The sequence below is a fragment of the Priapulus caudatus genome, unplaced genomic scaffold (assembly GCF_000485595.1).
Source record: "Priapulus caudatus unplaced genomic scaffold, Priapulus_caudatus-5.0.1 Scaffold943, whole genome shotgun sequence".
Taxonomy (NCBI): Eukaryota; Metazoa; Priapulida; class Priapulimorpha; order Priapulimorphida; family Priapulidae; genus Priapulus; species Priapulus caudatus.
The window spans coordinates 23,943-39,039 of NW_014578004.1; positions in this window are offsets into that span (position 1 = coordinate 23,943).

A 15,097-nucleotide genomic window follows, 5' to 3' on the forward strand; every position below is an offset into this window, starting at 1 on the left:
AGAGAGAGAGAGAGAGAGAGAGAGAGAGAGAGAGGGGGGAGGGAGTAGGGAGGGAAGAGAGACAGAAGAAGACAGAGAGGTAGAATAACGGCTGGTTCATTGTTTTGATTTGCACGTTCTCGTTTCAGACGTCCGCCACATCAAACGGGACTGCCACGTGCCTGTAGTCATGTTCACACACGTTAATATGAAATAAGTGAAACGGTTGTCCGTCTAAAACAATTACAAGCCTTGCGGTGGCCAGCAGAGAATACAGGCATGAGTGTATCGGGACTGTCGAGCGAGCCAGCAGAGCAAATTCTTCACGGCGTCATCGCACCCATCGTCTGTATAATCGGATCGATCGGCAACAGTCTCAACCTGGTAGTGCTATGGCGGAGCAAGCGGCTTCGTGGCAGCGGCTTCATTTATCTTCGCTGGATGGCTGTCGCCGACCTACTCGCTGTTTTTGAATTCTTCGCCTACGTCATCTACAGTCGATTCGACATTCGCACGTGGCCGCTCGCGTTGGTTCGCTACCAGGCGCACTTCGGTCTCTACCTTTACCACAGTCTCTCTTCCACCAGCTGTATTCTGGTGATGGTGGTGACCACGCAGCGATACATATTCGTCTGTCATCCGTTCCGCTATCGTTGCCTGCGCGCCGAGCGTTCGGCGTATATCATCGTACTGGTTTCGTACGTGCTCGGATTGACTCTCGCTATTCCGCACCTGTTCGCATCGAGCGTGATCGAGGTGATTGACGAGGAAACGGACGAGATGTACTACACGTACGCGATCAACCCGCTCGTGCGCGAGCACGTCCTCTATCGGTACGTATGGCCGTGGACTCAGGAGCTCGTCACACACATCGTTCCCTACGTCTGCCTGGCCGTCATGAACCCTCTCATCACGGTGCGGCACCGACAGACGCTGCGACGACGCATGCGCATGACCAGTAACAAGCAGACGACGACAGCGACGACGACGATGACGACGACAGCGACGACGACGATGACGACGTCGGCGGCGGTGGCTGCTAAGGCGGAGCAGCGTCTTAAGGTGCTTCTGTTTTCCGTCACGGTTGTCTTCATCGTCTGCACGCTGCCTGCGACCGTGCTGCACATCGTCTGGCAGAAGGTCCCCGTAGAGGCCGCCACCTCCCTCGCGCCGCAGTACGAGATCATCATCTACGTCATCAATCTCCTCGAGCTGTGCAACTTCGCGGCGAACTTCTACGCGTACAGCCTCGCCAGCTCCGACTTCCGCGCAAGCATTCCGGAGATTCTTCCCTGCGCGAAGCTCGCCGTTGTCCCTCTGGCGGAGAACTCGGAGCCGCTAGGTGGCGTTGGTGCGGCGGAGCTGAGGGGGTCGTGCTACGTGGTATCGCCGTCCGGAAATGATTGCCAGGTGGCGTCGCCACCTGTAGCTCGGGTCGAAACTCCGGTTGCATTGCTGCCTCGGTTCGGCGACGAGACTGTGCGAATAGGAACGGTTGCTGAAGACTATACAATTTAACTCTTTGCGGGGCATGCAAGGTGTACGGGGGAAAGCGAAGGCACTCGTACGGCAGTGTACCCGAGAGGGTTGGATTTTTTTGGAAACTTAATTTTCCATAATTATTTTCTGACACTTACAAATAGAAAACGTTATTGTAGTCGGTGAATTGCGTTAAATTGACATATACACTATGCAATTACAATTTACAGGTTACAATTAAGACGATATTATTTTCATATATAAATTTAAATAATGAATTGCTTGGAGTTACGTCGGTTAGAAGGTAACGACCTAGTGTGTAATTGACTATAATTACAGGTTAATATCGGGAATTATTGATAAAGAAACGCTACAGCTACATTTCGCGTTTGCTTCAATCAATTAAATACAAGAAAAAAAATTATCAAAATGATTTAAATATCAATAGAGACGACAGATATTTTGGTTAGGAGTTGACGCAGTTCGAAGGGTTCCGTTAGTGGTATTATATACTGTTTAATATTATAAAATAACAAGCACTCGGACCCGCAGGAGTGCTACCTAACTAACCGCGAAAGGGTTGTCTTAAGTTACGGAATTCTTGTTGCTTTTAAAATCGTTTCGTTCGATTCTGTTTTATCGTGTTTAATATTATAAATAATATAATAAGAAATTTCCTTCAATCAATGGTAAACCTTCCGTACAAAGTAAACACACGTTAAACATTAAAATAAACATTAATAGCAGCTGCTCAAATGCTGCGCTTAATGCAGTCTTTCCAATCAATTCGGAAGAAATTGATCGAATGTCGTCAACAAACGCATTTTCCAGTCGGCGAATAGTCGGCCATATGTCGTGCACGGGTTCAGATAGGGGCCCCTACGAATTTATTAGTGAATTAACCAGATACGAAGTGTGTGTGTTCTTTCATTTCGTGGGTGTTAATATGGGACCATAACGCGGAGGTTGAAGCGGTCTAGGCGATATAGAAGCAGTAGTGACTAATAATATAATAATAATAATAATAATAATAATAATAATAATAACAATAATAATATTATTATTATTCTATTATTATTCACTCCTGATAGAAGGTATATAAGGTAGAAGGCGATATGTAAGGTAGATCATGTAGAGAAGCTATTGATGGGGTGAGGAGAGGGATAACGAGTGGGCAGAAGAGACAGAGGAGGGGAGAGCAGGCTGTGAGAGTAGAGCGCATGGTAATGATATTTATAGACGGGGAAATATGAAATAAGAATAGTAGAACGGCAATAAAAGAGGCTGAATTGAAGGTACGACGGAAGTGGTAAAGGATGCCGGATTAAAGAGGAAGATGATGAGGGAGGAAGAAGGAAGTAGTGTTCGTGAAAGTGTTCCCATACTCTCTCCTCCAATCTATATATTTACACATCCACCATCACCCTCCCGCTTAATTTATTCTCATACTAATCCAGGCGCGCTAACCCTACCCCCGCTCATTAAGGTCGCTCCTCCTTCTCTATTCTCGTGGCGACTGGCGCGTCCACCACCCAACAATTCGCCACTCATCGAGGTCGTCAACCCTAAACTAGCCCTAATTGATCAAGGCCGCATCGGAGATCAACTACTTTCCTGCCTCCCCTATCCGCCTCCTCGACCAGGTGGCCCACTCTCTGCCCCCTAATGGCCCCTCCTGTCTCCTGTCTTCCCATCTGACCGCTCTTCCGCTCATGCACGTCTTCGATCCCCGAGCCTCTTGCTCGCGCTCCACTCCTTTCCGCGCCCTGGCCCTCCGCGCTCCCCTCGCTTCCTCGCTCCCTGCCGCACCCCGCGCGCCGTTCGCCTCCTTACCCGGGCTGCATTCTCGCCTGCATCTGCCGACCGCCTCGCACCTCCTACGTGCGCGTTCTCTCCTCCTACCCGCCGCCCTGGTACACCGGCGCCGGCCCGAGTCCTGCCGCCGGCGGCCTCGTTATCTACACCTGCCCTCTTCTTTTCCATTAATCGCTATACTAATCTAGTACTTATCGTAAATGTGACATAATATATTACATATATATATACGATATATATACATATATATATAGTATATATATAATATATATATCATATATAACATATATACTCGTTTCGACAGGTACGTTCTGCAACGCACTACCTCTTAACATGTGCGGGTAATGCATTAATGCCATGGCGCTGGTTGTAATCCCACTTATGAGAGCAACTTATCAAATTTAAAGCGTTCAACGCCCCTCGCGTTGCGGCCCCTGCGTTCACGCCTAACATTAAATTCGTTGTATTGTAATGAAAACGAAGGGTGATTCCGCCCAGCTATCTACACCTGTTCGTTAAGGATTACTCGTTGTGGAGATAAATATTTTCCGTATACTTTAAGCTGTCAAGACCTTACGCATGCAGTCCCAGCCTGGCTGCGTGAAAGATAAACCTAAAATGGGAAGAACCGCTGATGTTAAAAACGATTATATAAGACCAAAAAAAAAACAGTTCTTTAACAGGTTCTACCCTTTATCCTATGTCATCGTCAGAGAAAATGAATAAACTTTAATCGATTTGAATCGTACGATTATTTGCTAAACCTGATTTTGCCAGTGATTAGCTTTAATTCGTAACTCTAAGCTCGTTCTGACAGACGCACCCCCAACTTGTGTGCACCATTTCAAAATTTCTACTGTAATAGCGATTCCGGGGTGTCACCCTCGCTCTAAGTGATGCGTCTGTCATGCGCATGCACGGTGCCGTCGCGTGCGCGCATGTCACGCCAGCGTCCCATTGTCCTAAAAAAGGCAAGAATAAAATTGCCAGCATCCATCCGTCCTTTACCGCCGCCGTGCGCCGATAACCTGCAAGAAAAAAGTTTGTTAATACACGCGAGCACGCTGGCACCGGGCGCGGGCGCGCGGAAGCAAGCGTGATCAGTTCCGTCCATCGCTGCTCAACCCGCTTAGAGGTAATTCAAAACGTTTAGAGTTGAAAGACACGCAGTAGGAGGAATTAAAGATAGAGTTGGAAGCAGGCTTCAGAACGCAGTGCTGTCCGACGTGACGCTGCAGGACGGGCGACAGCTGGTGAGTGGCTGGCTGCAATATTGTCGCTCTGACAAGTATAATTGAACACGTGGTAACCGAAATTAGGACTGCTGTCTGTCCTGCAATACATTAAGTAGATCTGCTCTTCAAAAGCTTAAAATCTTGGCTAGCTATGGTTTTTTTCCTGAACTATTAAGAACGGGCTTCTGATAGATATCTGTACATTGTACGAACAAATGTATACATAAAAGATAAATATGCTGGATATAAAAGTAAAATACTGTGTGTGTGTGTGTGCTGTTCGTGTGGTGTGTATTGTGTGTGTGTGTGTGTGTGTGTTTTGTGTGTGGTGTGTTGTGGTTTGTGTGGGTGTTGTGTGTGTGTGTGTTGTGTGTGTGTGTGTTGGTTGTGTGTGTGTGTGTGTGTGTTGGTGTGTGAATTGGTGGCGTTGTGTGAGTGTCGCGCGTGTGGGTTTTTAAAGAAATGTATGGAATTCGTAAACATCCAATGAAATTATTCGTTTCAGTAAATATAATTACAACGTGCCACGTATTGAATCCACATGTGATTTCATATATTTTATACAATATTTTAACAAGCACTAGATGGCTAAAACATCCATCTCATGATCTACTACCATCTTTAAAAAAAAAAATTTAAAAACAGCAAACATGTGAACATAAGAGCGATCCCGAAATCGGAACCGTTAAAGAAACATATACTCACGCCAGACGCTTAACTCTTCGCAGATTATTTTTTGGACGCAAACTTTCTATCGCTGGTTATAAATTCATCTATAACTAAATACTTAGATGGTAAGTCAATCGGGTATTCCGCGCGATTTTGCGTTACGTTAATATTTGTACATTCGTAAAAAATATTTTGGTACTCGCAGTGCGCCGAGCATTAGCAAGTATTTCCATAAATACGCTTCACGCGCGAATAAATATATCTAATATAACACCATATGCAGAAGTTTGAAGGTTTCAATAGCATTAACAAAATGTTAAGCGGGTTTGCATACCAATCATCGTACTGCCTCACCATGGCTGAAGCAATCACACCTCTAGCAAATAGTGGATAGCACAGGACCGGGCGTATCCTAGGGATTAACACCGTGAATGAGAAATATAGGAGAAATTTATGAAAAATGAAATTTTTTATCACACGGTTCTACCCGCGTGGAAACCATAAATTAACTTCTGTTTTTTCAGCTCGGCTATTTTACAGCACGATCTTGCGACTGTGCAGCCATGTCTATGCTTGAATGAATCCATAGCTACCATGTTTGTTATCCCCACAGCCTTCCCCTCTCTCTTATCTTTTCCTCGCTCCCCGTCACTATGACTATATATAGTACGTATAGCGCTGTTATGGCGTACACATTCCTACCGAGAGCTCCAGTAAAGTAAGCACTCCTTCAAGCAGGAAAAACGATTCACCTAAGCTTAAAAGAAAAAATATAGCCTTGTCGGTAGGCAATTCGTGCTACTTTCTTTACTATCGGGGTTAGGATACTTGACGCAACTCTCTGGTTGCGCGAATGCAACTCACCCCAGACCCTCGCTATCGCCCCGTCCTCACGTCGCTCCGTCAGCACAGGTTTATTATTGTTATTATTATTATGGTTATTATAATCATTATTCGTAGTAGTACTAGTAGTAGTAGAATAGTAGTATTAGTAGAAGAATAGTAAGTAGTGTCAAGCTAGTAGTAGTAGTAGTAGTAGTAGTCAGTAGTAGTAGTATAGTAGTAGTAGGTAGATATACCAGTAATTAGTAGTAGTAGAAGTAAGTAGTAAGTAAGTATAGTACGTTGTAGAGCATATCGTTCGCGTGAGTTTGTAGTAGTAGTAGTAGTAGTAGTAGTAGTAGTAGTAAGTAAGTAGTCAAATAGTATGTATGAGTAGTAGTAAAGTCAGTATAAGAAGCACGGCCGGACTATAGCGTGTGGGGGGGAGGCCCGGGCACGCAAATTGTGTGAGGGGCCCTATAGTCTGTATTTTTTCTGGTGCAACTTTCAGCTATGCAAGTTCAGAGAGTATTTCAATTGGTGTTTCAACGAATTAAAAATGTCATCTTTCGATAGAGAGATATACTGAGTAACCAGCTATGTTTGGCTCATTGCGTGGTTCTCATGTGATTTTTAATCAACTTGAGTTTTGAAAATGACGCTTCAACCGCTAAAATTCGAGACCATCAAATGAAAGATAGATTCTCAGAGCAATTATCGGATTAGGAAAAGTGTCCCTTGACAGGCTGAAACAGGAAAAAAATATCAGTCGCAGAGAAATCAGCATGGAAACGCATCACTTCAACGTTCCATTGGCTAAGAATTTTGGTGGATCACAATTACGACAGTTTTGTAAATTTTAGGACATACTCTAAAATGGGGGGCCCCAAATGTGGGGGGCCCGGGCCCACGGGTTGGCAAACCGGCTGTTTGCCCACGCCTCTTAATACCTCAGCTAGTGAGTAAAGATAGTAGTAAAAGTAGTAGTATAGAAGAAGAAGAAGTACTAGTAGTTAGTAGTATAGTAGTAGTAAGTAGTAGTAGTAGTTGTAGTAAGAAGTAGTAGTATTAGTAGCAGGAGTTAAGGATAATATAGGTATCCTATATAGATAATATATCCTATATTATCTACTCCTGTAGTAGTATAGTAGTAGTAGTCACGTAAGTAGTAGTAGTAGTAGTTAGTATAAGTAGTAGTAGTAGTACAGTAGTATGTAGTAATCAATGTTCGTTGTCAAAATATTATAAACACTAACAAAAAAATTTTTTCCCCGCCAAATGTAAAGAATAATAGGCGAAATCATAGGTAGGAGAAATTCTCTTAGTGAAAAAGTAAACGAATCTCTATAACATCGTCAAAACTGGCGTGCTGAAAACATACGAATATATTTTTTAGCCTTTATCTACTGTCAACCACCCTAGCAATAGTGATAGTCAGTGACAGGTAAATATGGGAAGCAACACCCGATAGTAAACATGGACGGAATTCGGCAGAGAATTAACGTTTGTATCAGTACAGCCCCCCCCCGCGGATGTCATAGCCGGCGCATGAAATCAATAACTACATCGTTTTCTTTTCATATTGTCTATCTTACGCCACACATGCGCATCGCCAACATGAATGCAAAGGACGTGACAGATCTTTCCTGTAATACGTATTTTGTTAGGGATACCTCTACGATTTCGCGTAGAACTGGTCTGTCTTAACATAGTCAAAAACCCAATAGCATACGCCAAGATTTAACCTCTACGAGGCATCTCTAGATCTCTTTGCATATAATATTTACTAGCGGTACTAACTGCCAACGATACTTGTCAGACTAATGATGTACCGTTCTGCCACGACAAACTTTCACCAGTCCCGTTGCTGCCATCTCGTACCGCATGGAATCAATAAATTCCACTATTTCAAACATGCCCTATTATACACAATTCCTGCAACTGTGTGACACGCCTATTTGATTGTATATATGATATATATTACATAACAAATTCAAGAAAATGTTTAACTGTGTTAAATTTCAATCAAAGCGAGCTTTCGAGACTGACATCTCTTCCTCCAAGGCTTTCCAAGCTGACACACCACAGCCTCACCACACGCACACCGCACAACCCCACACACAACCACACAACGACACACACATCCCACACGACCAGCATCCGGTTACCCGGGCGCTGCCAGCCACCGACACACACACAGCACACACATCACGACACTGCACACACCGGCACGCACGCACGACACACAACACGCAGAGGGCACGCACGTGCACGCACCGCACCGCACGCACGCTCCGCAACGCACACACGTCACGCACGACACGCACACACACACACACACACACACACACACGCACACACGCACGCACGCACGCGCGCGCGCGCGCGCGCGCGTTGGGTTGCGGAAATTTGCATTCCTATAAAAACGTACTTTTCCTATTTCAGTGCTATAACACTTCGAATTTCTTGCCTACCACGCGCATAATATTATACTTTATTATATATATAATAATATTATATATTATAATTTCACAGCATTCATTGTAGCGGAAGGCGTCGGGCACGCCAACCACGAGGATATAAACACTGTTCACAAGACACCGCTAAACCCCCTCAGAGGCAGTCGGCAATGTCCGCGTCCGCGTGGAACTGCAACACCAGCGCCACCCTGGATGAGGTGGCCGCTAACGGAAGCATAAACTCTACTTATTTTTCCCCGCCAGAACCCGGTGACAACATCGAACAACGAATAAAATTCACCGTCAACGCAGTCGTGTCTCCGATCATCTGCATAGCTGGATTAATCGGCAACACGCTCAATCTGATCGTACTGTGGCGAGGGAGGCGACTACAAGGTGTTCCCTACACCTACATACGATGGCTGGCCGTCGCTAATTTCCTTGCGACAGCAGAGTTCGCCGTATACCTCACCTATCAGGAAGTCCACCCGAGGTACTGGCCGTACGGAGTGCTCATCTTTCAAACGAAAATCGGTAGCTTCATCTTCTACAGCTTCTGCGCCGGTAGCGACTTGATGGTGATGATTATCACCGTCGACAGATATCTGTCCATTTGCCATCCGTTCGCCATGTTTCAGCTGTCGGCCAGTCAGCGGAAGGCAAACGTCGTCGTCGTCGTGACGTACGTCTGTTCCGTACTTCTCAATGTTCCGGAGATCTTAGAGAGATGTCTGCATGCGGTGACATCGGCGAGTTGCGAGACGTACACGTATTACCACAGATGTGAGGAGGGGGTGAACAGCGGGATCTACAAACACGTGTTGCCATGGTCGCGACAACTGCTCACCAAGTTCCTGCCGATCGTCTGCGTGCTCGTACTAAATCCTCTGACGATCAGAGCGCACAGAGTCAGCTTGATCAGGCGTCGTCAGCTGAGAAATCAGCGGGTGGAGTACGACCGCTCAGGGCAGAAAGACGATCACCGTTTGCTCGCATTGTTGTGGTTCCTATCCGGGACGTTTCTCCTGTGCACTGCGCCTTCCGCTGTCATCGTCATTCTGCTTCCGGTGTTGGACGATAGGACGGAACACTTACCTGGATTCGTCATACTCCTAAACGTCGCCAAGCTGCTGCAGGTACTGAATTTTTCCGCCAATTTCTACACGTATAGCATGGCGAGCACCGACTTCCGAATGAGTTTTCGCGAGGTGTTTAGAATCTGCCTCCGTAGCAAGGTAGAGCCGAAAGAGAATTCTACTCCACCGCAAGACACCACCACACCACACCACCACCTCGCCCCACCCCACCACCACTTCGCCCCACCCCACCACCACTTCGCCCCACCCCAACACAATCGCACCACACCCCACCCCATCACCACCTCACCCCACCCCATCACCATCTCAACGTACCCCACCACAACATCACCCCACCCCATCACCGCATCACCCCCACCTTACAGCTCAACCCTGGCCCACCATCCCACTCGACAGCCGCCTGACGAAATGCATCTGGCCACGTCGTGCAACAACCGCTGGAAATACGCGGCTCGCATCACAGTAGATAACTAGACAGAGTGCACTCACGGAGAGTGCATACCTCCGCCAACGACATACGCCATACGCCATACGACTCCCGAACACACGAATAACCAACGATATACGCCAGCGTACTGACATGTACACGCTGGCTTGCTGACTTGCTGCTCGCTCGCTCGTAGCAGCCGCTCGTTGCTGCTGCTCGCTCACATGTACACGATCGCTGGCTCGCTGCGCTGGCTGGCTCGCTGGCTCGCTGGCTGACGCGCTAATATCGATCGCGCGAACACACGAACACACTAACACCCCTAACACACGATCACACGAACACACGAACACACAAGAGCGATCACATAACCTCCTCCAACTCCGTTGGGCGGAGGTAATAAATCGCTAGTCTGAGGACGGACACGTTGAATATACGTAGACTGAAGAAGCCGCTAGTAACGCATCATGAAGGCAAATGAAGGTGTTACGTCAATCGCTGTGACTGCGCTTGAGACTGGGATACCGTGACTGAGACTAAGAGATTGCGACTAAGACTGAGAGATTTCGACTGAGACAGGACAATTGAGAGATTGCGTCCGCGACATTATCTGAGTCTGCACCTGAGACTATACGCCTGAAACCGCAGCTGTAATACAGGGAAATTAGTATGATGAGTAATTATTAAAAACATGGCGACACCAAGGATAAAGGTAGTTCTATATATATATATATATGTAATAGAGGAAATTTGACAAGGGAAAGGAAATAGAAATAGCTTGTGATGGGTCTTTGTTTAAACGCGGGACACTGACCGCAACCAGGTCATCACGCGACAGCCATTTAGCGATCGGGGTAAGGCCGATTGGCCGTGAGAAGACAAAATACCACACAGACGTAGAAAAACCCGCGCGCACGAAATGTAAGGTCTCTCTCGAAAACCTATGACATAATCCGTGGGTCGTCTCTGCGTTCGCTTGCACCGCATATCAACCGTTTAAATCGTAAGTTACCTTTCATGCACAGCGCAGCCATATGTACGCGTCACTACCCCTTTGTGGGATTATACATTGTTCATATGTTTATGTCATTACGCATGTTGTCATTATGCATATATTTCATTAAATATTTACTCTGCTTATAATACGTACATATCAGTTCATTTGTTGTTTATGTGTTGTATATGACAGACGTTGTAGCAGCGGTGTACCTTACCGACGCGTACCACTATTACGATTCACGATAGAATAACTGAGTGTTACACGGGTGAGACATCATCTGAGACCGTAGGGCCTACCTGAGACTATAGTCTCAGACCTACCTGAGACTGAGACGTCTGAAACTACGTCTGAGACTATACGTATGAGGCTAGGCGATTTGAAGAATGCGTCTGGGGCTGGTAGATTGAGAGAGTGGATTAGGAGGTGTTGGGAGACTGACACCGACACTAGTAAATTGAGAGTCTGTGATTAAAACTGGGATATATATAGATCGGACTATGGACTGAGGCTACTACTACTGGTAGGTAGCACTGAGAGAATCGTAAGAGTGAATACGCACTGTTGAAACAGGAACACTTCTCGCTGCTTCAACGAAGAAGATTTTTGCAACTGTGGTGTAATATATATTTCAATCGGTTTTAGACCTAAGAGCAACGCGGTTAGATTACCGCACAGTGAACGAGTGAAGCACCCCCGGGGGGGGGGGGGCACTCCCTACAAAATAGGGTAGGTATGTGCCACTTGAGAGATGGAGCAGGGACGGGAAATATGTGAAAAGAGGGGTCATAACCGCGGCACATACCTACCATACAATATATAGGGAGTGCACCCCCCTCCCCCGGTAAAGCACGTGAAAACGCCAGTATACATGTCGCGCTACTATAGCATATTTCGTCACTTCGTCAGAGTGGTTGCATTGATTTGTTTGTTGAGAATAGACAAATAGTGGATGCGGGGGAAAACGTAATTAGCTCGCAGCGTGAATATTATATGAGGATGTAACAATACCCCCGCAGCACAGGGTTTTTCTTTTTTTCCTCTTCTACCGCATAGAGCTAATAAATTTTGCTCTTTCATGTGCCTCAGACAAACGTTGCGTTGTCAAACTGAAGCGTGAAAATAAAATGTGTTAATGAACCTTATTAGTTATTTATTTATCTCATTATCTATTTATGCATTTGTGTACATTTTACACACACACAGGACATGCATAAAAGGTAGTGTTAAGGGTTTACCCATTTTTTAACGTTTTTAACAAGGACAGCGTAGAGGGTTTGCACTATTCAGTGACCATGCAGTGTTGTGAATCAGCGCTCGTACTTATATGACAAAGATTACAGGAAATTATTTTCAAAACACACCGGTAGTCACTATAACTCTTTTAGCTCAACACAGTGAAACATATTTTTGGGGGGAGGGTGGTGGAGGGGCGGGGGGAGCGGGCTCTAATAGCAAAAGCAGTTCAGTCCTTTGTTAACAGTCAACAAATCCATGTTTAAACCTCCTCTTGAAGGTCAAAAGGTAATCAGACACTTACTCTTCGCACGTCAGCGGAAAGTGCATTTTATGGTCCTTTCAATAAAGTGATAAAAATGGTAGGTCAGCGCTGAAACTCTTGACACACGGCCGGACACACGGACGGACTTCGTCAGCTGAGCTAAAAATGCAGGTTTATTTACAGCAACCTGCTGCCTATGCAGCAACGACAACCACTTTAGCCAGAATATGAAAAAAATAACTCCTGGGCAGCGATTCAACTCCAATGTTCTTTATTCCTGATAGCGGCAAAAACATTACAATGTATAGATGCAGCAAATCTTCCCTATATAACAAAGCAGTGGTTTCGTAGAACTCTGCCAGGGGGCGCGTTTCACTAACGTTCGTTCGCTATTTTTCCTTCGCTATTTTCAAAGTTGATTGGTAAATAGCGAAGAACACGTCCGCGCGTGTTTCACAAAGCTCCGTTCGCTAAAGTTATTCGTTATTTAGCGAACAACTTTACCGACACCTCTGCAGGGTCTCGGTAAATTTAGCGAAGAACTTGCGGTGTATTTAAACCCTATAAAAACATATTGTAGCGCAGTGTGAGCATTGACAGATGTGACACACGCGTTAGCACGTAGCAAGCTCCGAGAAAATAGCACACATCATGCCATGCACAACCGTTTGATGCCTACAATGATACAGAAATTATATGTGATTGGCATATATGACAGAGCGTAACTTAGCAACAACTGCGCCACGTGTTTGTAGTTGCCGCCAGCTGATGCCTCAGACGGCAAGTTGTTCGCTAAATAGCGAGAGCATAGCAGTTAGTTGTTCGGTATGCCTTCGTTCGCTATTTAGCGAACGAACAACTTTCGTCAGTTAACGAATAACTTTTAGCGATAGTGCTGGCATGAAGAAAGCACCTTCTGGTGGCTCACCAACTGATCGCGTTACGTTGAAAATGATCGGGTAACTTCGCCATTGGCAAGGGGGACAAACTCGGGCCATTTTGTTTGCGAAATTTCCAGCAGGCCATCACGCATGATTCATAATTTTAAACGACGACGGCTATCCGATTATTTGTGACTATCTGCGTGTCACTCTGCTAGCAATGTAACTCGCGCAAACATCGCGTACAAGCAACTGGTGTTAATCTATAGCACGCGGCCACTCCTGGGCCGACCACTTTGCGAGTGTCGATACTCACAGCCTCTCGTGACAGCCTGCTACTGCTGTGAACAACCCACCCTTGCCTACTCTACATGAGCACCTCCTGAATTCTAATAAAAGCGACAATTTCATAAAAATAAAAAACACCAGTGTTTATCGTCGTCATTCCAGTTATTTACACTGTAGACAACCGTTTAAATCGTTAGTTACGTTTCATGCACCGCGCAACCATATGTACGCGACACTAACCCTTTGTGGGATTATACATTGTTCATATGTTTATGTTATTATGCTATTATGTTTCATTAAATATTTACCCTGCTTATAATACGTACATATCAGTTCATTTGTTGTTTATGTTTTGTACATGACAGACGTTGTAGCAGCGGTGTACCTCACCGACGCGTACCACTATTACGATTCACGATAGAATAACTGCGTGTTACACCGGTGACGGCTGAGACATCATCTGAGACTGTAGGGCCTACCTGAGACTATAGTCTCAGACCTACCTGAGACTGAGACGTCTGAAACTATACGTGTAAGACTAGGCGATTTGAAGAATGCGTCTGGGGCTGGTAGATTGAGAGAGTGGATTAGGAGGTGTTGGGAGACTGACACCGACACTAGTAAATTGGGAGTCTGTGATTAAAACTGGGATATATATATAGATCGGACTATGGACTGAGGCTACTACTACTGGTAGGTAGCACTGAGAGAATCGTAAGAGTAAATACGCACTGTTGAAACAGGAACACTTCTCGCTGCTTCCACGAAGAAGATTTTTGTAACTGTGGTGTAATATATATTTCAATCGGTTTTAGACCTAAGAGCAACGCGGTTATATTATCGCACAGTGAACGAGTGAAGCTCCCCCGGGAGGCACTCCTTACAAAATAGGGTAGGTATGTGCCACTTGAGAGATGGAGCAGGGAAGGGAAATATGTGACAAGATGGGTCATAACCGCGGCACATGCCTACCATACAATATATAGGGAGTGCACCCCCCTCCCCCGGTGAAGCACGTGACAACGCCAGTATACATGTCGCGCTACTATAGCATATTTCGTCACTCCGTCAGAGTGGTTGCATTGATTTGTTTGTTGAAAATAGACAAATAGTGGATGCGGGGTAAAATGTATTTAGCTCGCAGCGTGATTATTATATGAGGATGTAACAATACCCCCGCAGCACAGGATTTTTCTTTTTTTCCTCTTCTACCGCATAGAGCTTAATAAATTTTGCTCTTTCATGTGCCGCAGACAAACGTTGCGTTGTGAAACTGAAGCATAGCCGTGCATAATTACATGTGCTAATGAAGTGTGTTAATGAACCTTATTAGTTATTTATTTCATTATCTATTTATGCATTTGTGTACATTTTACACACACACACACACACACACACACACACACACACACACACACACACACACACACACACACACACACACACAC